The following is a 23146-nucleotide window of genomic DNA, read 5'->3' as shown; positions in this document are numbered from 1 at the left end:
TCTCTCCAGTAAATCAAACCGTGGCTGGCATTGAGTTTCGCGTGTCATCCAGGAGTCACTGAGGTGTGGGTGGAGAGGGAGAACACACTGCTTGTCAAGGCCAGGGTCATGAGGCCAAAGCTAGAGCTGGAGGCTAGTGGAGTCAACTCTCCCACACAGATTGAAGAGGAGAGGGATTGCTTGCCCAAAATAAAATCAGTGCAGTGCTACACTGGACAATGGACATCCATCACCACATGAACGAAAGGGGTGGGAGAAGAATCCATTTCTAGGGTTAAACACACACTATGGAGAAAGAAAAGGATGAAATACGAGACAAGGAAGGAATGCAGATATGAGTTCATTGTGCTTTACCAGGAAGAATGCACAACTGAAGATCTGCAGGCATTTCCTTGTTTTCTGTTTTTTTATTTGATTAGGAACAGAATTATAAATATGTGTGACGTGTGAATACCTTCCACACATTTCAGTGAGCACACATGAACTGGGGCAGGAGAAAATATCTTTGCAAAGTGTAACAAATGATACAAACAAAAGGGAATGCGGAAATATTGCCCAAAATGCTGGAATTATAACACACGTATTTCCCTCGGGCTCCTGTTTCCATAGAAAGATCAAGTTTTATTTCTTGTTCTTTAAAGTATGGCGCCTTGATTCCTTAACGAGAAAGCTTGCATATTTTAAGGTAATGATGATCAGTCAGCAGCCCCGTTTGATTCAAAACACTCTGATTCTTCAATCTGCTTCGAGGCGCCATGGATGTATTTTAATGTACCTGCAAGAGCTGCTGATAAACAGAGAAGTCACAACCAAAGCCAACTTGCTGAGGCTGATGGAGATTTAAGGGAGAAGGTGAGGGCTCTTCGTGAGTTGGAATCATAGGAAACCCCTCAGCTAGACTCAAAGGGGATGGAGACTTAAAACAAACAAACAAAAAACAAAAAAAAACCCACCACTGTCATTTCAGTAATAACAACAACTCTATTACCTTCCCTTTCACTTTGTAAGGTCTATCCATGTCCCCATCGCCCACCACTCTCCCTACTCCTTATGCCTTATACACACTGGCCTCATTTCTGGTCCCTCGATTCTCCAGTCCTGTTCCCTCCTGTGGGCCTTTATACTTGCTCTTCCCTCTGCCTGGCACACTGTTCCCTCAGACCTCCTATGGTGGCGCCTTCTCATCCTTCAGGACTCAGCCCACATGTCACCTCCTCAGAGAGGCCCTCCCAGACCCCCTAAAATGTAGCAGTAACCCCACCCCAAGATACTCTTTATCCCATCCCCAATCTGTTTACATTACTGCGTTTTTTTACAGTCTGAAATTATCTGTGTATTTATTTGTTTACCTGTATAATGTCTACGCACATCGACTGGAACTTCATGAGAACAGATGGATTCAGTCATGAATCCATCTCAGTCATGGCTATCTCGCAATAACAAGCGCAACAGCCTGGCTATAAACGTGCTCCATCAGTATCTGTTAACGTGAGTGAACGGGATACGTTAAGTGGACAATTATGTTGATGGTGTTCACATGGGGATGTGCTGCTTTGCATTTATTTCGTTGGCTCCATTTTTCTTATATAATATGGACCTGACCAGGCAGAGATGGTATCTACACTCTATGAAAAAACTTCACATGCTCTGGTGGGACAAAAAAAAATATGTAAACACCTCTTCTCTACCCATTACTCTGTACCTTTAAGGATAAATCACTACACCTCGCATGGGCCCAGGAATTTTGAAATACTTGTTTTTTAATTGAAGTATAGTTGACTTACGATGTTGTATTAGTTTCAGGTGTAACAGCACAGTGATTCAGTTATATACATATTTTTTTCTTTTTCAGATTTTCTTCCCTTATAGGTTATTACAAAATATTGAGTATAGTTCCCTGTGCTATACTGTAGGTCCTTGCTGGTTATCTATTTTATATATAGTGTGTATATATTAATGCCAAACTCCTGATTTATCCCTCCCCCCTTCCCCTTTTGTAACCATAGGTTTGTTTTCTATGCCTGTGGGTCTATGAAATACTTTTTTTTTTTTTTTTTTTTTGGCTGTGTTGGGTCTTTGTTGCAGTGCACGGGTTTCTCACTGCAGTGGCTTCTCTTGTTGTGGAGCATGGGCTCTAGGCACGCGGGCTTCAGTAGTTGTGGCTCCCGGGCTCTAGAGCACAGGCTCAGTAGTTGTGGCGCATGGGCTTAGTTGCTCCACGGCAGGTGGGATCTTCCCAGATCGGGGATGGAACCAGTGTCCCCTGCATTGGCAGGCGGATTCTTAACCACTGCGCCACCAGGGAAGTCCCTGAAATACATTTTTTAAACAAATTGTTTATGTAGACAAAGACCCTTCAAAAAAACAAAACGAAACAAACAAAAATTATATATAAATACATGTACGTATTGCCTGGGTCCCACACATTCCAGTGTGGGAGTCTCAGCGGATTCTCCCCTGGAGCCTCTGGAAGCAACCAGCCCTGCTGACAACAGGGCGTTAGCCCAGTGAGACTGACTGCAGGCTTCTGGCCTCTGGAGCTGTCAGGGTATAAATCTGTGTTAATCCTCCACATCTGCGGTAATTTGTTACAGCAACCCTAGAAACTAACACACCCTCCCACAAAACTGAAGCCCCCCGTCCCCCTCCTGCTTTATTTTCCCCACGGTGTGTATTACCAGCTTACACACGTGTCACTTACAGATTTGTCTCTCTCCACTACTTGAACATGTTCCTTCTCGAATCACAGCTCTGATTGCCAGTTTTCAGTCCATCCCCTTGGTGCGGCGAGGCTGCAGCACCAAGAGTCTCCATTCGGTCAGCACCAAGTTCAAGTCCCGGCCCGCCACGGACCAGTGGGGTGACCCCTCGGGCAAGTCAGTTTACTTCTCAGTGACTCCATGTTCATTGTCTAAACTGGAGATCGTGACAGTAGCCTCTCTCCTGGAGTCCACGTGGAATTAAATGAGTTTGGTACCTAAAAGGCTTACAACAGTGGTGGCATATAGTATGCATCCTGGATATATTTGTGATTATTATTACTATCCATTCACCAAATAGTGACTGAACCCTGTTCCGGCTGTAATTGTGAATGAGGCAGGCGTGGTCCCCTTCCTCATGAAGGTGACATTTTATTGGGGTGACAGATATGACAATGACAAGTAATCATCGTACTATGGAAACCGTGGGTAATCATCACTTCAATCTATTACACCTGTAACCTGACTTCACTAATCAAGGTCTTTTTTTATCTTTATTGGAGTATAATTGCTTTACAATGGTGTGTTTCTGCTTTATAACAAAGTGAATCAGCTATACATATACATAAGTTCCCATATCTCTTCCCTCTTGCGGCTCCCTCCCTCCCACCCTCCCTATCCCACCCCTCCAGGCGGTCACAAAGCACCGAGCTGATCTCCCTGTGCTATGCGGCTGCTTCCCACTAGCTATCTACCTTATGTTTGGTAGTGTATATATGTCCATGCCTCTCTCTCGCTTTGTCACAGGTCATTTTAACTGTTGCTACAACAGACTGGCATGTCCTCCAAGCAGCGCGTAGCCTAAACAATAAGATGTTTGCCTGAGTTGTTTTCCAGGGACTTGGAGTCAGCTGTGTCTAGTTCCAGCTGAGCTGGTTAAGACTGCATAGGACCACCCACCCTCCAACTGGGCATGCGTGAGTGTCTGCTCGTGACCTTTTGACTTCAGAGGGCTGAAAACTCCACCCTCAGATCGTGCTACATGCCTCATTTTGAACACGTGTCCCATGAAGAGCTCTGTAGTTTAGTTACGCCTGCGCAGAACTACGATGAACGCACCTTTTTCTTATTTACGCTCGCCACGCTCCGCACGCCTAGGACCGCCCAGCTTCGTTATCCCATAAATACCCTGAGCCCCGGGCCTTTGGGGAGGTGGATTTGAGACGCGTTTTTATCGTTTTTTTGCTTGGCTGCCTTATGAGTAAACCCTGACTTTGCTGCAAGTCCCGGCGTCTCAGCACTTTGACTTGCTGGGCGTTGTGCAGATGAACCTGGTTTGGTAACACTGTGAAGAGGATAAAATGCGGTGGTGTGATGCACAGTGAAGAGGAGACCTCTGCAGACGAGGTAGTCGTAGAAGGCCTCATGGCGGAGGTGTCTTTTCAGCTGAGACCCGAAAGATGAGTAGGAGCTTTAAGTGCCAAGAAGCAGGGAAGGAGCATCAGGGCGCGGGGGGACAAATGCAGCAAAAGCCACAAGTGAGGGCCTGAGTGTTCAGGAAAGAGCAAGGCCTGTGTGGACCGTGTGGAGGAAGCTTAGAGAGGTAGGCAGCGACCAGAGTGAAGAATTTCAACGTACATGTCTGGGGAGCCATGGAAGGGATTTGCAGCAGAGAGCTAGGGTGTGATTTACTCCTTTCCAACATTCCTCTGGCTGGTGAGAAAGGCCACGAGTAGAAGGGGGGAAACCAGGGAGGCAGTCAAGATGCAAGCGTGGCTGGTGCCGGGGACAGGCAGGGAAATGGAGCAAAGTGGTCCCATGTGATGTACCTTCCGGAGGCATCTCCAAGGAAAGAGGGGGTGAGGGAGACCAAGGGTGCCGGCCTGAGCTCCTGGCACGTGATGCTTGATTGAGTGAGGATACCTGGGGAGGAGAAGGACCCGCTCTCAAAAGGGGAGCAGCGTGATAGTTTTTCATTACCCCGTTCCCAGGGAAATGCTCCCAGACAGCCCAGAGTCCCGACACGTGTGCAGGGAGGGTGGGATGTACCCCTTGTGGTTGGGTAGTGATTAGGAAGGCGTGCGGGGTGACTGCAGCAGATTTACCCAAAAGGAGCGAGCCTCTCTCTCCCCACAGTAATTAGAGCCCCCAGCGCAGCCTACCCACCGGGGGCCTGGGAGCTTGGCTCTGTGGGGACTTGCAGCTCCTGCAGCCTAACCTGGCTGGCCAGGGCCAGGCTTTTCTCTACAAGGTGCCCCCCAGCTGTCTCAGGACTAGCCTCCCCAAGTGTGAGGCTTGTTGACTGATTATTTGGAAAAACTGGAAAGTTAACGGGATGAAACAGACACTCCATCACCCTTTCTATTTCAAATCTCAGTTGGTCTTGGTCAGAGTGTCTCAATGGGGACATTATTAGCACTTCATACGTGGTGATACATTGTAAGGGACTGTCCCAGGCATTGAAGGACTTTGATCTTTACCCCAAACATTGTAACAACTGAAAACACCCCACTCATTTCCAATCACTGGGTTTGCATGCAAATCTTAACCCTTAAAATGTCTTAGAACCCTGGGGAAAGACAACGGGGGAGCTGCCCTACCCCCATGGTACCATTTGACAAGCGTGCCAAACCGGTTAGTTCCGAGCTTGGGTACCTGCAAATATTCCATTACTGATGGCCACATCCCCAAAGAAAGTGGATGCCACTTACTGAGCATTCAACCCTGGAAAAATAGTTGTGACAAAATGTGAGAATAGAAAAAGGGACCCAGACATCAAGCCATCCAGGCAGTGGGCATTTATGAAACACTGAACTAGGAACAGTGTGCGGCGTCAGGGCCCAAGGAAGAAGAAAGACACCATCCCGTAGTGCAAGGAGCTCACAGTAGGTCCAGGAGATAAACAGAATTATGACTTGTGCAAAATCAATGAGAGCCTCCTTATGCAAGATGAGTTTTTAAACTGCAGGTTCTAACGGATCCATTTGTGAGTTCAATTTATCACATCTTGAAGAGTTTTTATGTTGGAATAGAATGAGATGGGATGGGATGAATTGGAATACAGTGGAATGGAACAGAATAGAATAGAAAATACCAGAGTATATCCCAGTTGGCAAAAATAAGTAGCGTGTTCTTAATATTCGGATTACGTAAAGATGTACGTTGTCTTGTGATATAAAATGTATTTCTAATGTTCGGTCACGTTCAAAAAAGTTAGTTTGAACCGCATCGTGTATATAATTTGGTGTCCTGAATGGGATTGTAGAACAGAAAAAGGACTTCAGGGAAGACTAGTGAAATCAGAAAAAAGTGCAGAGTTTAGTCAACAGTACTGTAGCAGCCTTGGCGACAGAGGAAACTGCCTTTGCAGCATGGACTAGAAACGGGCATGAAGACATGGCATGGACTAGAAACAGGAGAATTCCGGAATAATTTGCACGTGTAGCGCAGCTACACACACTGCAGAGTCCGGGTGTCCGTCAGTTTGAATGATTCCCCAACACACCTGGGAGCAGTCAGGACAGGACCTTTCTTCCAGTTGCAAAGATGAAGAAAAAGGAGACTTCATCCAAGACACTCTCCAGAGGACATCCCGCTAAGAGGCCAGAGCCCCAGGCCCGGGACCTGCATGCCCATCTGTCTCCAGGCGCCTCTGCAGTTAAAGCCACTGGCCGGTAGAGAGGACTCAAGTAGGCTCTAGGAAGGTCCCCGCCAAGACCTCATGGGCACAAACTCCCCACAGTCCCCTCCTGGGAGAAAAGCTTCCTCCTGTGACCGTGACGCTTTTCTTCAACACCACTGTCAGCTCCTAAGGACGCCACCTGGTTTGAGCTCAGGACGTGACAAGGGAAGCAAATCTCCCAGGTTTTTATTCCACCACAGCCCGTGGCTCATCACTCCTCCGACTAAAAGAGCCAAAAATAAGAAAGAAATGTCAGGATTTTTTCCAGAGGAGAAAAGCCATGCGAAATGGGGTAAAGAGTGAGTTATGCCCCTCCCCCATTTATGTTCCATCCCCCCCAGTACAGGTGTGTGTGGAGGGGTCCTGTCCACGCACCACCTCCCTGCTCAGTGTCCCTCTGAGGGGCGCAGGGCCGTGGTCTTAGGTTTGGAGCTTACACATGAAGTGGGATCTGGGGTCTGAGCTGAGTCTTGGGCACAGACAGCTTCGTTCTTGCTGGAGGGTCAATGATGACCTGTGTCATGTGTGCCCAGGACGTATGTCCACGTGGCAGTGCAGCCGGGGGAGCAGGGCACACGTCCTCTGTCGAGTGAGCAGGTTGGGGGTGACCTTGGGGATTCCTCCGCGCGCATGTCATCCATCCCACAGGCGCTGGGGAGCCCATGCTCTGTGCCGGGCACGGTTCCAGGCGCTGGGGATGCAGCCCAGACCTTGCCCTCGTGACGGGAGACACACAGTGAGCAAGAAATCAAGGCAACCCTGCAGACGATTCCAGAGAGTGAGACGTGTACTGGGAAGAACTTTAACCAGGCTGAAGTGATGGAGTGGCGGGCGGGGGTGGACCTGAATAGGGACTCAGGGAATGAGGAGGGGACATTGGCCCTGAGTCCTGGAGGAGAAGGAGCAGATCGTGGGAGGGGCTAGGGGCGGGGCTCCCGGCAGAGGCAGTCACAGCATCCCGCCCTTTCCAGCACGCCCTGCAGGACCCTGAGAGAAACAGGCTCTACCGTCCGCCGCACAAAAGTCCCTGCGCTTGCAGCCTGGGGTCATTAGGAGTCCCTGTAATGAGTGATTAAGGGCATGGACTCTGGTGCCAGGCTACCTGGGTTCAAATCACACCTCTGCCGCTTACTAGCTGGGTGAAACCTCTGTGCCTGTTTCCTTATCTATAGAGTGGAGAAAATAATAGCACCCGCCACCTCACGGGGCTGCTGTGAGGACGATGGGTTAGCACGCTGCGCACAGTGCCTGACCCCAAGCGTGTGTTGTCCACCGTTACTGTTAGGGTGGAAAAGTCCAGCATGTTGCGTGGGATTCCAAAAAAGCAATGTTAATAGACCGGGATGTCCAATTTGACATGTAAAGGGTGTACATGAAACACAAGCACAGTTGGCACCAGAACATGTTTTCCTAGAACCTGTGCCTACATTTTTAGATAGACAAGGAATTTAACAGCATCCCAGCAACTCTTAAAGAAAAATTAATTACCCCTGTGCTTGCCTTTCCCTTATTCTCCCTGTTTAACCTGCACTCTGCCACCCCCCCACCCACCCCTAGGGGGTCCTGAAACTGCAGATTACACATGTACGGGGGTGGGATGTCACCGGATCTTCAGACAGTGAGACACAGCGAGAGTAAGCAGGATCGGGGCAGAGAGCTCCGCCCCCTGTTGTCTGACCTCCCTCAGTCGTGCCCTGCGCACCTGACCCCACTTTGTGCCCATGCTCGGCCTCAGACGGGCGCCCCTCGGGATGGGGAAGGCCCAGGACACTGCCTGTGGCCCCTTCCGACAGCAGGAAATGGTGCTTGAATCACTCCTGTCACGCCTGACCCCGGGGCTCCTGGAGACGCAGGAGAAGGCCTTGAAGCCGCATCCCCCGCCAGAACCATCTTCCATCAGGGGATGAGAAGCAGAAGAGGAGGCGCCTGGCCGATCCCAGCGGCCACAGTTTCCAAAACATCTCCCACCCGCAGACGAGCACCCTGCCCCCAGGTGCACCCAGGCGCCTGAAACCAGCGGATAATAGGTGCCCGTGAACTTGCAGAGTCCTGCCCGGATTTCAATCTTAAGAGTTAATTTGAAAGAAATAATTTGCCAGATTGATAAGCTGCCAGGAATCTGGGCTGACCGGCGTTTTCTCTTGGCCTCAGTTCTGGACTCCGGAGCCAGACTGGGGCTGGGGGCTGCCCCTTGGCCTCAGTGGGCCCTCACGGTCTGCGGGGAGCGACAGAGCGCACAGGCTGATTTAATGGACGTTTATGCAGCCCTGCAGGAGGCCATAGCTGAGCATGTCCCCTCCTGATTAAAGGACAGCGGCCAGTTGTTCCCCATCAGTGCTGACAAAAGAGGGTTGCTTTGGTCCTAGGAGCTTCTGGGAGCTCCTCAGATGCCCAAATCTGGCACCTGCCAGCTGGCGTTCTTAAAGTGACCCTTTCAGGAGAGATGCCAGTGTGGGGGGACGGCTGTTATGGGGCCTCCACCCAGGCTGGGGGGGGGGGTCGCTCTGCCCACGTAGGGGCAGGAGGACAATGTCCTAAACCTGACCCTGCCCTGGCCTGGGGGGGAGAGAGGGGGTTTGCCTGGGGGCGGGGCTACAGATGCAAATGCCTACAGGCCTGGGGGTCAGGGGACTCCCCGCAGAGGCTGGGGGAGGGGCACGGCCCACAGGATGAGCCCATCTCCAGCGTGGAAGCCACGTGGAAATACAGGCCCAGCATTGCCCGACCTTCCGGCCGCCAGGGCAACCCCGGGAAAGTGGAGGTGACTGTCCACTCCGGGAGTGTGAGCTGCGTCAGGACAGGGCCTGTCCCGTCAGGTCCCTGTAACCCCGAGCCCCGCCCCACCTTCCCTGCAGAGAGCCCTCCTCGGCCACCCAGGGGGAGCGAAACAGGCGCCGCCCCGAGCAGCACCAGCTCGGTGGGTGGCGCCCCCTGAACGTGACAAGGTCCGGGGGAAGAGCCCTCCTCTCACACCAGCCAGCCCAGCGCCACACACACCTTGATGCTCACGACTTTCCAGAAGAATTTTCTCTCAGTGAGGCAGAGGTCACACTGTGGACCCAAACCAGCAGCAGATGTGTCGAGTGTGTCCCTCCTGGTGCTTTTGAAAAATGTGAAGCCGATGTCAACACGTGAAAAACCTGAGATTTCACTTGAGCATCTGACACTTTCTCTTCAGGTGTCAGGCCACGGCGCCACCCTGCGCCCAAGTCCTCTCCTGGTAGCTTGCGGTGGCACCGAGGCCGGGGCAGCAGCCCCTTTAGACAGGCTCGTGCTCCGCAGTTTGCCACCGATTCCACCCCTCCCCCTATCGTCCCCACATGGAGACCGAGGATCTGCCACCCAAACTCCTGTGCCGCATTGTCCACAGGCCACTTGCTGGGTCCCTCCCCGGGTCCTTCCCCTTCTACAGGGAAACGGTAACGAAACCGCATCACGGGGCTGGGGGACTGGCTGAGTCAGCGTCCGGAACCTGCTTGGACCGCGTCTGGCGGGCGGGAATCCCTCAGGAAGTGCGGGCTGGTGGCTGGTCTAGCCCGCTTCACTCCTTTGTTACCTGCCGGGCCCGTGGGGACACTGGCTTTCAGACCTGCTGCAGACGGAGGAACCAGACGTGGCCGTTTCTCTCCAGCTTTCTCCATCTCCACCGCTTTCCCCCACCCCACCTCCCACCTCGCCCACCTCGTCCCACACCCAGAGGGCGGGGGACGCAGAGCCTGGAGTCCCGCCACGTGGGTCCTGGGTCTTCCGTTGTCCTGACCCCCAGCGTCACTGCCGACCTGTCTGATGGGCATGTTCCTATTTTCTCCCACATCTCCTACCTGGATGTTAATCCCTCCGTCCACCAGCGCCTTCAGCACCGCATGGGAGACTTGATCAGGTTTGCAAGGGTGTTCTTTCTTCTTACAGCCCATGTTCTATCAGTGAGACACTTCAGAATTCACTGGATGTAATATATCTTTAGGATTAATACACTGTGTTAAGTACTTTGAATGCAATCAACAACTATAATCCAATTACTACTGACTGTGTTTTTAATGCTGTTTTGCCCCCAGCCCCTCATCTCAACTGTGCCCCAGACTCACTCCCACACACACACACACGCAGAGCACACACACACACACACACAGAGCACATGCCAATTTTGTGCCCCGCCCCCTCGCCTAACAGTGAGAGCACTGAATAGTGAACAGCTGATCTGCGTGAAGTAACGAGAGAGCTCCTGTAGTCCTGGAGCTTTTAAACTTACAAACAGGTATCAGCCAGGTTGCCATGGAGAGCAGTGGACCGATGCCAGGGCTCACCCTCCGGACTCGTGGCCTCCTCTGATCAGCAGGGTCACGTGGGCTCTGCGAGGAGGCAGAGGCATGGCCTGGCATTTTAATGACACTGACTTGCTGTGTCTGAGCGGCGAGTGTGTAGGGGTGAGACAGGGCACGTGTGTGTGTGATTGTGCATGTGTGTAAGTTCGCACGCACAGCCCCACACATACGGGATGAAAAGTGAATGGCCCCAAGGATCTGCTGGACACCTTTCATGTTCTAACAGAGACCGTGAGGCCTGAGGGGTCACTGGACGGACAATTCGAGTTTCTGAGTCAGGGCGGCTGCTGACTCAGCACCGAGGAAGCTGCTCCTCTGGCCCCATCAAGACCCCCCTCGCTCCCTCCTCTCTCTCACGGGCACCCATCCCCCCTTTCTCCTTCCTCTCCCCGCTCCATTCACCGTCCTTGCCTCCCCCCCACCATTTTCCCTCACGGCGGCCTTCTTTGTCCTGCAATCCCCTCCCCCGCCCCGTTATGAGGATGGGAGGGGAACCACATCCTTGCCGCCTGCCACATCAAACCCTCGACACCGGTTTGTACCCATTTTTTGGTCTTGCAAATCCACCCCAACTCAGGGAAAATACTTACATACGTACATACACGCATCACATGCACAGAATGTAAACACAGACCACAAGAAAGCCCTCCATCCTCTGTCTCTGTTTTGGTTTCTCCAGAAGCCGACCCCGAGGCAAGGCTTCAAGTCCAAGGATTTCCTCTGGGGGCTGATCACAAACATTACCGCTCGGGCGTGTGGGGCAGGGAGACCAGACAGGGAAGGGGGCGATGAGCATTCTGCCTGTTCCTCTGGGAACCAGCCGAGGGGTGTCTGCAGCCCGTGGAGTCCAGCCCCAGAGCGCAGTCAGAAGATGGGCCTGAGGTTCTTGGGAAGGGGCGTGTGCCCACCTCCAGCAAGCTACGTCCGTGGGAAACAAGAGGCCAGTCCCGCTGGGGCGCGCGCAGCACAAACAGGAACCGCAGCCAAGAGAGCCGGGGGCGGCCCCAACTCCATCAGGCCTGGGCCCCCCGGGGCGTTCATTTCCAGCCCCTCCGGTCTCTGGGGCTCCCACACAGCCCAGCCTGGCAGCTGGGACCCTCAGGGGCGACGCAGGGGCGGCTGCAGGAAGCCAGGCAGGGGGCACGTGGTGGGCGGGGCCAGGGGACTCGGGGACTTTCGGAAAGAGGAGCCCCTCCCCCTGCCGTGCTGCTCTCTGGGGCTCACCCCTGTGCGGCAGACCTCCCCCCACCCCAGACATCCTCCCAACAGGTGAGTCCCTACTGTGCACCACGCTGGGCTCGAGCTGGGGTGCATCGGGAAACCGGCTCCCGTGCTGGGGGAGCCGGCGCTCCAGGGAGGCTCACAGAAGAGAAACAAGAGCCGGAAGTCACCGTGGTAACATCTGACCTGATGGGCGCTGGGAAGAGCAGAACGCGGGGACACGGGCTGCAGAGAAGTGACAATGGGGCAGAGCGGCTTAGCCAGGGCGGGAAGGAGCGGGGGCAGCCCGGGAATCATCGCTGCACCAGCCCTGGGAGACCCATTCTCTTCCACCTTCATGCTCCCGGCCTTACAGTCTCCTCCCCGAAATCAACAGAGCGCAGACCTGCTGGGCCCCGGCGTGACTAAGTGTCACACTTACTCACACAAGTGTCACACTTTGTGTGCCACGAAGGCCATGAGACAGTCTGTCAACCATTTTTTAACGCAACCGCAGTAAGAAACACATGTCACACGGTGTTACACACACGCCTATTTCTGTGAAAACCAGGCAGAAGTTTCCCCAGACACCCCTTCAGTGCACGCCACGCACTCTGATATTTCCTCATCTATTCTATTCTGGTCTATTGCAGAGTTTAAGCGCAGGGCTCCACCCTCTAAATAGATTTCAAGACCCACTCATGCATCACAACCTGCAATTTGATAAACTCTGTACCAGGAAACATCCGGTGGTGGGTGTGTTGGACCAGATGCCCTTTGTCCCACCGTGAGGCCGGGGAGGGGGGCAGGAGGAGGGCCGTGCCCACTAGAGCCTGAGAAGTCACCCCCTCCAGTGTTTGCCCAGCAGCCTGCAAGTCCTGGGGGCTGGGGTTGGGGGCACAGGCCGGATGGCAGGAACTTGGCCTGTGGCCGCTCAGCCCGGCATCCTCCCGAGCCCACCAGGAGCAGCCCCCCAGCATGGCTGTGGCGGACAGGCCCCCGAGGGAGGCCTGAGCTGGGCCCGCCCGCCCCTTCCCAAGAACCCCAGGCCACCCCCCGGACCCGCACTGGGGACCAGGCTCTGAGGAGCAGGCAGGCAAGCCCTCGGCCCGGAGGACAGGCAGAAGCCGCTGCAACACCCTCACCCAGAGCTGCTCCTGCTGCTGCCACGGGGTCGCCGGCAGCTGACTTGGCCGCAGCCAGTGCCCTGGGTCCTACGTGCGTCACCTCGCTTCCTGCTCGCGACGGCCCTCAGAGGCAGATACGGTGGTCTCACTCCTGGCAGTCTTGGTGGCAGCAGCACTGATAGGATCGCAAACAGCACCTGACGTTCCCGAGCACCTGCCAGGCCACCAGCACGGTGCCGAGGGCTCCATTTGATCCCCGCTAGTCTGGAGTCCTAACCACAGAGAGCATCTGTGTGACCCCAGGTAAGTGACTTAACCTCTCTGTGCCTCTGTTTTCTCAGCTGTAAGTGAGGCTGCCCCTAGGAATTAAAGATGCTTAACTAGGGCCTTGCACCAGCAGGCAGTCCATATAGGTTGATATTAGCCCCACTCGACAGCTGGAGAAACTGAGGCTCAGAGTCACTGGCCTGGTGGGAAGTGGGATTCGCTTCCCAGCCTGTCCAACGCTGAGCTCTTAGGCTTCCCTCCCTTATGGCCACCTTCAGAGGGACAGGGCACAGGGCCATCACCCCCACACACAAAGGGGCTGAGCCTCTGAGGAGCCCACGACCTGGCCAGCTCCCAGGAGACCACCAATCGCTCCTGTGTGTCCGACGTTCTGGCCTCAAACCACATGCTGCCCACCGCGGGGGCATCTCCCCGTCCCGGGCCAGTTCTCTGCGGACGACATGTCTGCTGGGGGCAGGCCTGTCCTCCTTCCATCGTCCACGACATTCCCTCCTCTAGCTCCCCTCTGGACAGACGCTGTCCCTCTCATCTCCGTCATTTCCATGCAGCTGACAGTGACAGCCACACTGGCCATGCTTGTGACACAGCCTTTTGGTTTCTGAGACTAATTTACAGCCAGATTTCACCTGATTCCACTTACAAGGGAAGGTTTCCTTCCAGTCTCAACTGGGTGGTCTTGGGTTTGGAGGCCTGGGGCTGGGCTGCAGGCTTGGAGGATTAGGGGGGAGCAAACAACACAGCCCTCACCCCGGGAAGGGGCTAGCGGAGCTGTTCCACCCTGGCCACCTGGGGACAGCCAGCACTCTCGGCCACCACAGGCCTCCCGCCTGCTCTGGGTGTTCTGGGTCCCACAGCCTGGGTCCAGGTCCCACACTTCAGACTTCCGGGTCCTGCGCCATCCTCTCACCTCCCAGAGAAATCTCGATATTGTTCCCGGGAAGACGTTCTCATTCCCTTTTGCGGCCCAGGAGGTGGCAGAGCCGACTGGGGAACAGTATGGGCTCTGGAGTCACCTCCCTGTTCAAATCCAGCTCTGCCACTGCCTGCTGTGTGACCTTGGGTAAGTCGCTTAAACTCTCTCTGCCTCCGTTTCCTCATCTGAAGTGCCTGTTGGTGTCAGGGCAGAGGAGAGCAATCTGTGCTTCCCAGCCTCAGACATTTAGGCTTTTATACTTTTTCCTCTTACAGAAGTCCTTAGAGATCCACCTTTGCATATTTTTCTTATTATTTCATTGGGATAAATTCCTATAAATGGACTTTGGGGCCCGAAGTTGTGCATTTGCAGTTGCAGTTGCTACATATAGTGCCAAACTGCCCTCCGGAAAGACTGTACCAATGAACCCACCCAAGAGGTGTGGTTCTATTTAATAAAACTTTCTCCACCCCACATTTCCTTTGATTAGGCTTACACATCTCTTCAAAATCCTTGTTTCCTAGATCATAATCTTAGAAGTTAATACATGTTCTTCTTTCGGGTTATTATTAATATAAGATTTATCAGACTGTGTGAGAGCCCAGCCAGAGCCTTAGGGAAGGAGGTGTTCCTTTCTGAGCTGCAGGTAATAAAAAATCACTAAGCCACGCAGATTTGGAAACAAAAGTGACCAGGGAGGAGTAGACAGAATTATCCTTGTTATGTTAAAAGCATGGTTGGAATTTTCACTCTGCGCCTGGCATGTAGTGTTTAGAACAGCAGCTCATACATGAGGTGGGCACCCAGTAATCCTTTCTGAATGGAAGGAGTTGTGGAAAGTGTGTTCCAGACAGAGGTAACAGCACATGCAAAGGCCCTGAGGCAGGAACATGCTGGGCCCGTTTGGGGATAAGAAAAGAAGCCAGCGTGGACAGTTCCTCCTATGACTATCCCAGGTCTAGCACTGCAAGTTCTGTGTCCAAAGAAATGCCTCAGCAAAGCAGGACAGTTGGTCCCCGCAGGCCGGAGCAGTGTGAGCCAACTGGGATATCGTCTCCCAACATCCACTGTCCCCTCCCAGTAACAGCCTGTTTCCTGGGCACACAGCCGGGCAGAATGAAGACTGCACTTCTCAGCCCCCTTTGCAGTCAGGGGTGGTCATGCGACTGGGCTGTGGCCAGTGGGAAAGAGAACTGTGTGCTCAGCTGCTGGGCCCCACCCTTAAAGGGAAGGCTTGTGCCCATCTGTCCCCTCTGCCCCTCCCTGCTGGCCAGACACTGGGATGTGATACACCTTGTGGGAGAAGCCACACCCCAAGGATGACAGAGCAGCAAGGTGGAAGGAGCCTGAGACCCTGAAAACTACAGGGAAGAATCACCCTATGGGCTTGGATTTCATGCAAAAAAGAAATAAACTGTCTTATTTAAGCCACTGTAATTTGAGGTCCCTGTCATGCTCACTGAGGCTCTAACCTACTTGGTAGAAAGGTGGGGTTGGAGAGTCAGGCAGGGGCCAGGAGGCCAAGGTGAGGGAAGAAACCAATGAGGAAGGATTCCAAGGCCCACCTGCTCCAGGTGAGAGTCCCAGTGGGTGCCCCTCCCACCGCTGAGTAATAGGATTTTCCCCACTTTCCCTTTAGGACGTTGCAAGACACACAGCCTAGTCTCTCGTGCTTATCTCCTGAGATGTCCTTTAAGATTATTTAGATACCCTTTCATTTTACCCACAGGGAAACTGAGGCCCAGACAGGAAATAGCCCGCCCTTGTCCTCAGGAAAGAGCCAGTTCCCTTGAATATCCTCCTGGGTCAAGTGGCCATAATTTGCTTCTACATCTACTGAGAATCAGACCAGCTGATTCTCATTCATTCATTCATTTATTCATTCACACGTCCATCTGTGAAATACTTTTTGTAAAGCAAGATGGTCACAGGAGCCTCTATTGTAGGGAGGGGAAAGTCCTTCCTAATCAACGCCTTCTGCACCCAACGAGGTATTTCTAACCCAAAGATGCAGGGGAGAAGGTAACGACATGGGGCCGCCCCTAGCCCGCTGCCCCCCACACCTGCCCCAGCCTCACCCCAGCGGCACCTCCACCTCCTCCCCGAGCCCTTGGGGTTCCTACCTTCACGGCCAACGCCGTCTCCAGCCTCTGGCCTCGCCTGTCCCCTCCCAGTGGTCAGAGGAGCCAGGCACCATGCGCCATGAATCCGAGAAGAGACCCGATCCCTGCCCTCCCGGAGCTTACCGGCCTGAGCGTGGGATCCTCCAGATCCGCCTCTCCACACACACAGGGCTCACCTGGGAGCAGCTCAGGGCTCACCTGGGTGGAGCCGGCAGGGGGCTGGGGGGGCCTGACCCCGACGTCTCACCTGGGAGCAGCTCATGTAAAGCGCTCATAGCTCACCCCGGGCTGATGGTTCCAGCCTCCAAGACACCCCGAGGCCTCCTTGGCTGCTTGGTAATCAGACCAGGTACCTGTGAGAAGACGCGACTCTCATTTTCACTTAACTGGCAAATCCACATCATCAAAGAGGCGTAGATGCTCAGTGGCCCTCCCTTCCCTCGCCAGTGACCATTAACCTTTAAAAAGATGCTTCCTGAGCCGTTTGCTGAGCCTCGTTCTCTGTGCCAGGTGTAATGAGGCCCATACGTGGGCCAGACTCGGGAGGGGGTGAACGTGAGAAATGCCACAAACGAGAGACCCGGGCAGAGCGGGCCCCGGAGTGGGTGTGTCAGCCGCCACGCCGGAGCCCAGCCCCGGGGCTCTCGGACAGCTAAAGCCAAGTCTCGTTCAAGAAGTGAGTTCTACTGAGACAACGGTGGCAGAAATTAAAAAGCCAGATGCTGTCACTCCTCTGATCTAAACCCTCTGCTTCCACCTGACTCAGCGTAGAAGCCAAGTCCTTACACCCACCTTGGGGCCTTTCTGACTCGGCCCCTCCTCACCGCTCTGACTCCCCTGCCCCTCGACCCCTTCCTCTCTCCTGTCTGGTTATACTGACCGCCTTGCTGAGCCTGGAGGTCCAGCTCCACGCCCACCCCAGGGCCTTTGCACGAAACCTCCTCCCCCAGGTAGTCTTAGGGCTGCTCCCTCTCTGTCGCTTTCTCAGGGGGCCTCCCTCACCCCACTTTTAAAATAACACCCCTACTGCATCCTCCACACTCAGGGTCCCCCTCCCTGCTTCACTTCTCGCCAAAGCACGGACCAGCACTGACACCATCCCTTTTACCAGTTGACGTCGGCGTTCGTCCCGCTGTGTTAGGACGTACGGATCCTGTAGGGAGGGATCTTTCCGTCTTGTTCACGGCTTTGTTCCCAGTGCTCAGAACAGGTCAGACACGCAGCGGACACTTCATAAACATCTGTGGAATGAGTGAGTGAATGCATGAATGAATTAAGAAAATCATACCTGAAGGACAAACCCCTGAGACCTGGAAGAACTTGTTGATTAAAGGGGTGAAGTTCCAGAGTCCACGTCCCTCCATTTGCTGAAGGGAGAGATTAAGAAATACAGTTACCCAGTGGGACGGCCTCGTGCCCGGGGCCTGAGTTGGCAGCAAACTGGCCGTCACGGTGACGCCCTCCGTGCACAGGGGCAGAGACACGGGCGGAACAGCAGGGCCAGCTGCGCCGCGGCTGCTGCCCCAGAGCCACGTGCTGCCGATTTAGAGGCTGCGGCATCTTGCTCCCGCTCCGCTCTGCCTGAGCCCTCCCCCCGCAGACCTCCCCAGGCAGCTCCTCTCCATCGTCTGGGGCTCAGCTCACATCCAGCTCCGCAGAGAGCCCGCTCCCCACCTCGGGATCCGGCGTGACGCCCCCTCCCCCAATCACGCGCTGTGGTTTCCATTCCTCAACGCGCTCATCGCTCCCTTTCTCTGGTTCACTCCCTCATGCACTTGCTTGTTCTCGCTGAACCCCCATGAGGACATCAGCTCCGTTTGGAGGGGGACCTTCCTGCCTCGCTCACTGCTGAACAACCCCCAGCCCCGTTCAGGGTCCAACACACGGTAGGTGTTCAATAAACATTTGTGAAATGAATGGCTAGAGGAAACCAGTGTACATACACTTTGAGGATTTATAAAGTGATATGGAAATTACCAGTTCTTTGAGGGCCTGCAAGTAGCATTTACCATCATCCCAGGGGGGTTAGTTAGATGTGGCCTGATGTGAAGATAGCTGTGAAGACGGAAGGGTGGCCCAATTAGCTTCCCACACCCCCTCGGGCTTTTCTGTACTTCAATAAAAATGTTACCTTTCCTCCTTTTGAATCTGTCTTCATTGAAGCCCCAGTAATGATGGACTATAGCAATTACTTGCTTTTTCTTGTTTCCCCTTTAGGACACAACATGATTGTGTTACTGTTGGTTCAGTGGCTGAACGCCCTCCTCTGTCTCGGGAGGACCACGGTGTAGCATTCAGGGGGTTGGGCCACCCAGGAGTGACCAGGACTCTAGTGCCCCTTCTGCTCCTGCTACCTGCCCAGGCCACGTCACGCCTGGGCCTCAGGGCTGCTGCTGCCGCCTATGGGATGAGAACTGTGATGAAATGACCCCTGAGGTCCCACCAGCTTTGACCTGCTTTACTCAATGGCTCCCTGACAAGGTTGTAGAGGGTAGAATCTGGCTGGGGACCAGCTCCTGGAGTGGGCGTTGGTGCTCTGGCCCTGTTCCCTCCTATGGATAAGAGCCCGTCCATCCTCCTTGGAGGATCTAATTCACCCCGATTCCTACCTGTCTGCCTGTCTCCTCCTGCGGCCCAGACCCCAAGGACGCCCTGGCTCCTCCGAGGCCCGGTGCTCTGCTCCCCCGTTTCCTTCTAGTCAGTTCCTCTTGTCCTGGCCTCAGAATCCAACCTGCAACCTCAGATCCCGAGTGACTCAACCACCACCTTTCACCAGGACAGGTTCCCGAGTCTTCAGGCCCCCAAGGGGCCTTCCTGGCACATCTCGGATGACGGAGCACCTCCAAGGAACCCCAGGACCTCAACACCCTCATCAAGAGCTTCAGGAGGGACCCCCGTTGGGAGACCACCATGGGGACCTTGGGGACCGTGGGACAGGCCGGGCGGGGCCCCCACTCAGGCCTCGGTGTGTTGACTCAGGTCGTGGCTTCTGTTCCCCTGCCTCGACTCTCCCTCCAGCAGACCAGCCCCTGCTCTCCCGCCCACGCCCTGTGTCACCTGTTGTGACCTGCGGGCTGGCCAGGCTGTCCTCACGACCCCCACAAGGAGCAGGAGGTTGTGGGAAGGGGAGGGGCGGTGACGCCTGTGAACGTGGGCGTGAACGAGGTCAGGAGCTTGAAGTCCTCTGGGGCTAAAACTGCTCCGGGAATAATGCTGCCTCGTAATATTTAAGTAGACATTTATCAGATGTGTTTCCATGGGGCCCCACCTTCAGGGGGGATTGGATCCCGTCACTGTGGGTGTCACTTCACACGTCAGCTGCATCGAACGATCAGACACACTCTGCTGCCCTCCCCTCCCAGCCTCAGTCCCCCGACCAGGTGTCCCCCAGGGCCCGGCCGCGCGGCTTCTGCTGGGGCCCAATGTCCCCCAGGGCCCGGCCGCGCGGCTTCTGCTGGGGCCCAACGTCCCCCAGGGCCCGGCCGCGCGGCTTCTGCTGGGGCCCAGCGCAGAGCTTGGTGCGGTTGGTGCGGTTCCATGAGACCCGGGAACCGGGCCGTGCTGGGATCCGTGGTGACCAAGTCCCTCGTGAATTAAATCATTTAACAGATGAAATGGAAAAGGCCTCCTCGCTTTCCTTTTGAATGAGCCGTGAAATAGGCTCCGGGACCGGCCTCCAGGGCGAAGCAGTCGGCAAGGCCTGGCACCCAGAAGGACTGATGAGGTGTCAGAAGACGGGGCGCCAGGAGGACACGGTGCTCGGGAGCACCTGTCACAGTGCACAGTAGTGGAGCCTGTGTCCACAGGAGCCCCGACCTCGAGAGGCTGGAATGGGCGAGAGGGGTGTCTCCGGGGTGCCCACTGGCCACATGCTAACGGGCGTCCCCACTCTGGGCGACCAAGCACCAGAGCTGAAATCCTTGGCCTCCCATCAGGGAGCGGGTTTGGATTCTGGTCAGAGAAGCTCCTGTCTACACTCTGGGTCACTGATGCAATTCTTCTCCAAGTGCTGGAGTTCCTCGTCAGAGGGAGCTGCTGGGGCACAAATGACACTCAGTCAGGCAGCGACTTGGTTTCCTCATTGGTTCGAAGGCGGTGCCATCCAACCCTGAGAAGGTGGAACCCAGGACTAGCGGGTCCCGGCAATGAATTCTCCGCAAATTAAAGAACAACAAAGCACATTAAATCGGACTTGCACAAATGCTTTTCAACACGTACTACTCTGTGCCTGTGAGGACACAGCCACATGGGCACAGAATGCCCACCAGCGGGGGCTCTCAGTCTCAGTGTCTCCAAAAACAATTTGGTGGCCATATCAAGAGCTTTTTAAAAAGCACTAACTCCAGATGCACTCATTGTACACATAAGACTTTATTTTAAGGAACGATTCATAAATGTGAACAAAAGTTACTCAGTAAGATGTTTTACTGCAACATAAATTTTAACAGCAAAAGGAAACAACACAAGTGTCCAACAAAATAAGAATGGAGAAGATTGCATAAATTGTCTAGATAAGGGAATGTTGAAGGATAATAGTATAATATGTTTACAAGAAGTTTTTAATAGCATAGAAAATGCTCATGATATCACATGAAGTGAAAGAAAAGCAGGATATAAAACTATGAAATGGTACAGATGAACCAGTTTGCACGGCAGAAATAGAGACACAGATGTAGAGAACAAACATATGGACACCAAGAGTGGAAAGGGGGGGGGGATGAATTGGGAGATTGGGATTAACATATATACACTAATATGTATAAAATAGATAACTAATGAGAATGTGCTGTATAGCCCAGGGAACTCTATTTCACTTTGCTGTACAGTAGAAACTAATACAACATTGGAAAACAACTATACCCCAATTTTAAAAAAGAAAGAAAAAAGAAATAAAATAGTTTGGCTTAAAGTAAAATAAAATAGATAACCAACAAGGACCTACCGTATAGCACACGGAACTCTGCTCAATATTCTGTAATAACCTAAATGGGAAAATAAGTTGAAAAAGAATAGATACATGTATGTGTATAACTGAATCACTTTGCTGTACACCAGAAACTAACACAATGCTGTTAATCAACTACACTACAATATAAAATAAAAATTAAAAAAAATATATGTTATGCTCTTGTCACATATACACTCATATTCAGAGAAAAAACTTGAGTAAGAGATAAGCCAAGATGGCAGCAGTGGTGACATATGAATGGTACAATCATATTGGTTTTCATTTTCTCCTTTAGAGTAATTTTCCAAATTTTCTAGAATGAACAAGTCTTTTAAAATCAGAAGGAAAAAAAGTTATTTAAAGTTGCCAACAGCCACCAGGTAAAAAGCACAATATTCTCAGCAGTTTCTGCAAAATATAAGACCTTTCATAAAATATACAGGTCTTTTAATAATTGATATTTCATTTTCAATTAAAATTCTGCTATCAAAGCTTATAAAATGATTTGAGGAAAGGAATGTTCAAAGCATTCATTAACATTCTCTATTTGTGTTTGAGAAAGAAACCCAGCAGTTGAATTCCTTTGGAAAGTGTAAAAATTGGTGGTTTGGTTTTAAATCAATATCTCTAACATATTCATGCCACTTGGTAAATTTTCTGCTCTCTGTCAGCTTTAGAATGCATAACTGTCATGAATTTGAGAAGTAAATCTGTCATTTTGAACAGCCTTTAGAAAATAGGGTTGAGGGACTTCCCTGGCGGTCCAGTGGTTAAGATGCCATGCTTCCAAAGCAACGGGTGTGGGTTCGAACCCCGGTCGGGGAACTAAGATCCCACATGCCGTGTGACCAAAAAAAAAAAAAAAAAAGGAAAGACAGAAAGAAAAAAAAAATAGGGTTGAATACTTTTTACATGATTTTCTCACACAGTTATAAAACAATCTCATTTGTCTCTGCAAATACAAATACCTTCTTAACATTTAAACTATGAATTTACTGAGTCCCAGAATACGCAGTATCCCTGAATGTTACTCTCTTCCCTAAAATCCTTTAATACTTTCCCATTGCCCTAGCACATCCCAACTCTCCACCAACTTACTACGCCCAGGGTGGTCTGGCCCCACCTTCTCCTCTCTGCTGCCAGGCTGCTGCCCACTAGCCTTATCACAGTTCCTCAAACAGAACAGACTCAACCCAACTCAGAAGCTTTGCACTTGCTGTGCTCTGCAGAGATCCCCATTCAGAAATCTTAGCTTATCCAATAAGACAAGAAAATGAAATAACAGGTATGCAAATTGGAAAGAAGAAATAAAACTGTCCTTGTTTGCAAACGACATGATAGTCTGTTTAAATAATCTGAAAGAGTCAACCCACAGCTCCAAGCTGTGGTCAGTGTCATGCTGACTGGTCAGCCCCACTATGTGACAAAGACAGGAGTGTGGGCAGACATGTTATGGCCACTCTCAGGGGTAGGGGTGGGATTGGCCCAGAGGGAGTGTCTGAGCTGCCCTGGAAGCCTGACGGGAGACTCATGGCACCTTCAGCATCATTATACTCAGACCCCAGACAGACCCCTGACAGCTTGGGCACAGGGTCCCCAGGTCCCTACTGGGGGACACACCTGTGTCCACGCTGGTTGATATAGAGCTGCTGTCTCCATCCCCAAGTCACCCACGCTGACATCCCAAGATGCAGCAGCTAAGGGGGCATCGCCAGCCCAGCAGGGAAGTAGAGGGGAGGGAATCAAATTATTTTTGAAACTTCTCACATTATTGAGGGTTAGCCAGACCCACTGCTTAGGAAACTGTTGCTCAAAACCACTGATAATTCGATAGGCTTCTGAAA

At 52.7% G+C, this 23146-nt stretch overlaps 1 long non-coding RNA gene across 1 annotated transcript; it reads right to left on the bottom strand.

Moving 5' to 3' along the window:
• Nucleotides 1–3386: 3386 nt before the first annotated feature.
• On the bottom strand, nucleotides 3387–15231 carry LOC117308205 (uncharacterized). The gene is made up of 3 exons (XR_012326380.1): nucleotides 10203–15231; nucleotides 9379–9973; nucleotides 3387–6604 (listed from the first exon to the last, which is right to left on the bottom strand). It is a non-coding gene; the product is annotated as an uncharacterized lncRNA (long non-coding RNA).
• Between the last annotated feature and the right edge of the window lie 7915 nt (nucleotides 15232–23146).

The sequence above is a fragment of the Tursiops truncatus genome, chromosome 15 (genome assembly GCF_011762595.2).
Source record: "Tursiops truncatus isolate mTurTru1 chromosome 15, mTurTru1.mat.Y, whole genome shotgun sequence".
In the NCBI taxonomy this organism is placed as follows: Eukaryota; Metazoa; Chordata; class Mammalia; order Artiodactyla; family Delphinidae; genus Tursiops; species Tursiops truncatus.
Note: the sequence above shows the minus strand (reverse complement) of the source record. Positions and strands in the feature narration are given on the sequence as shown.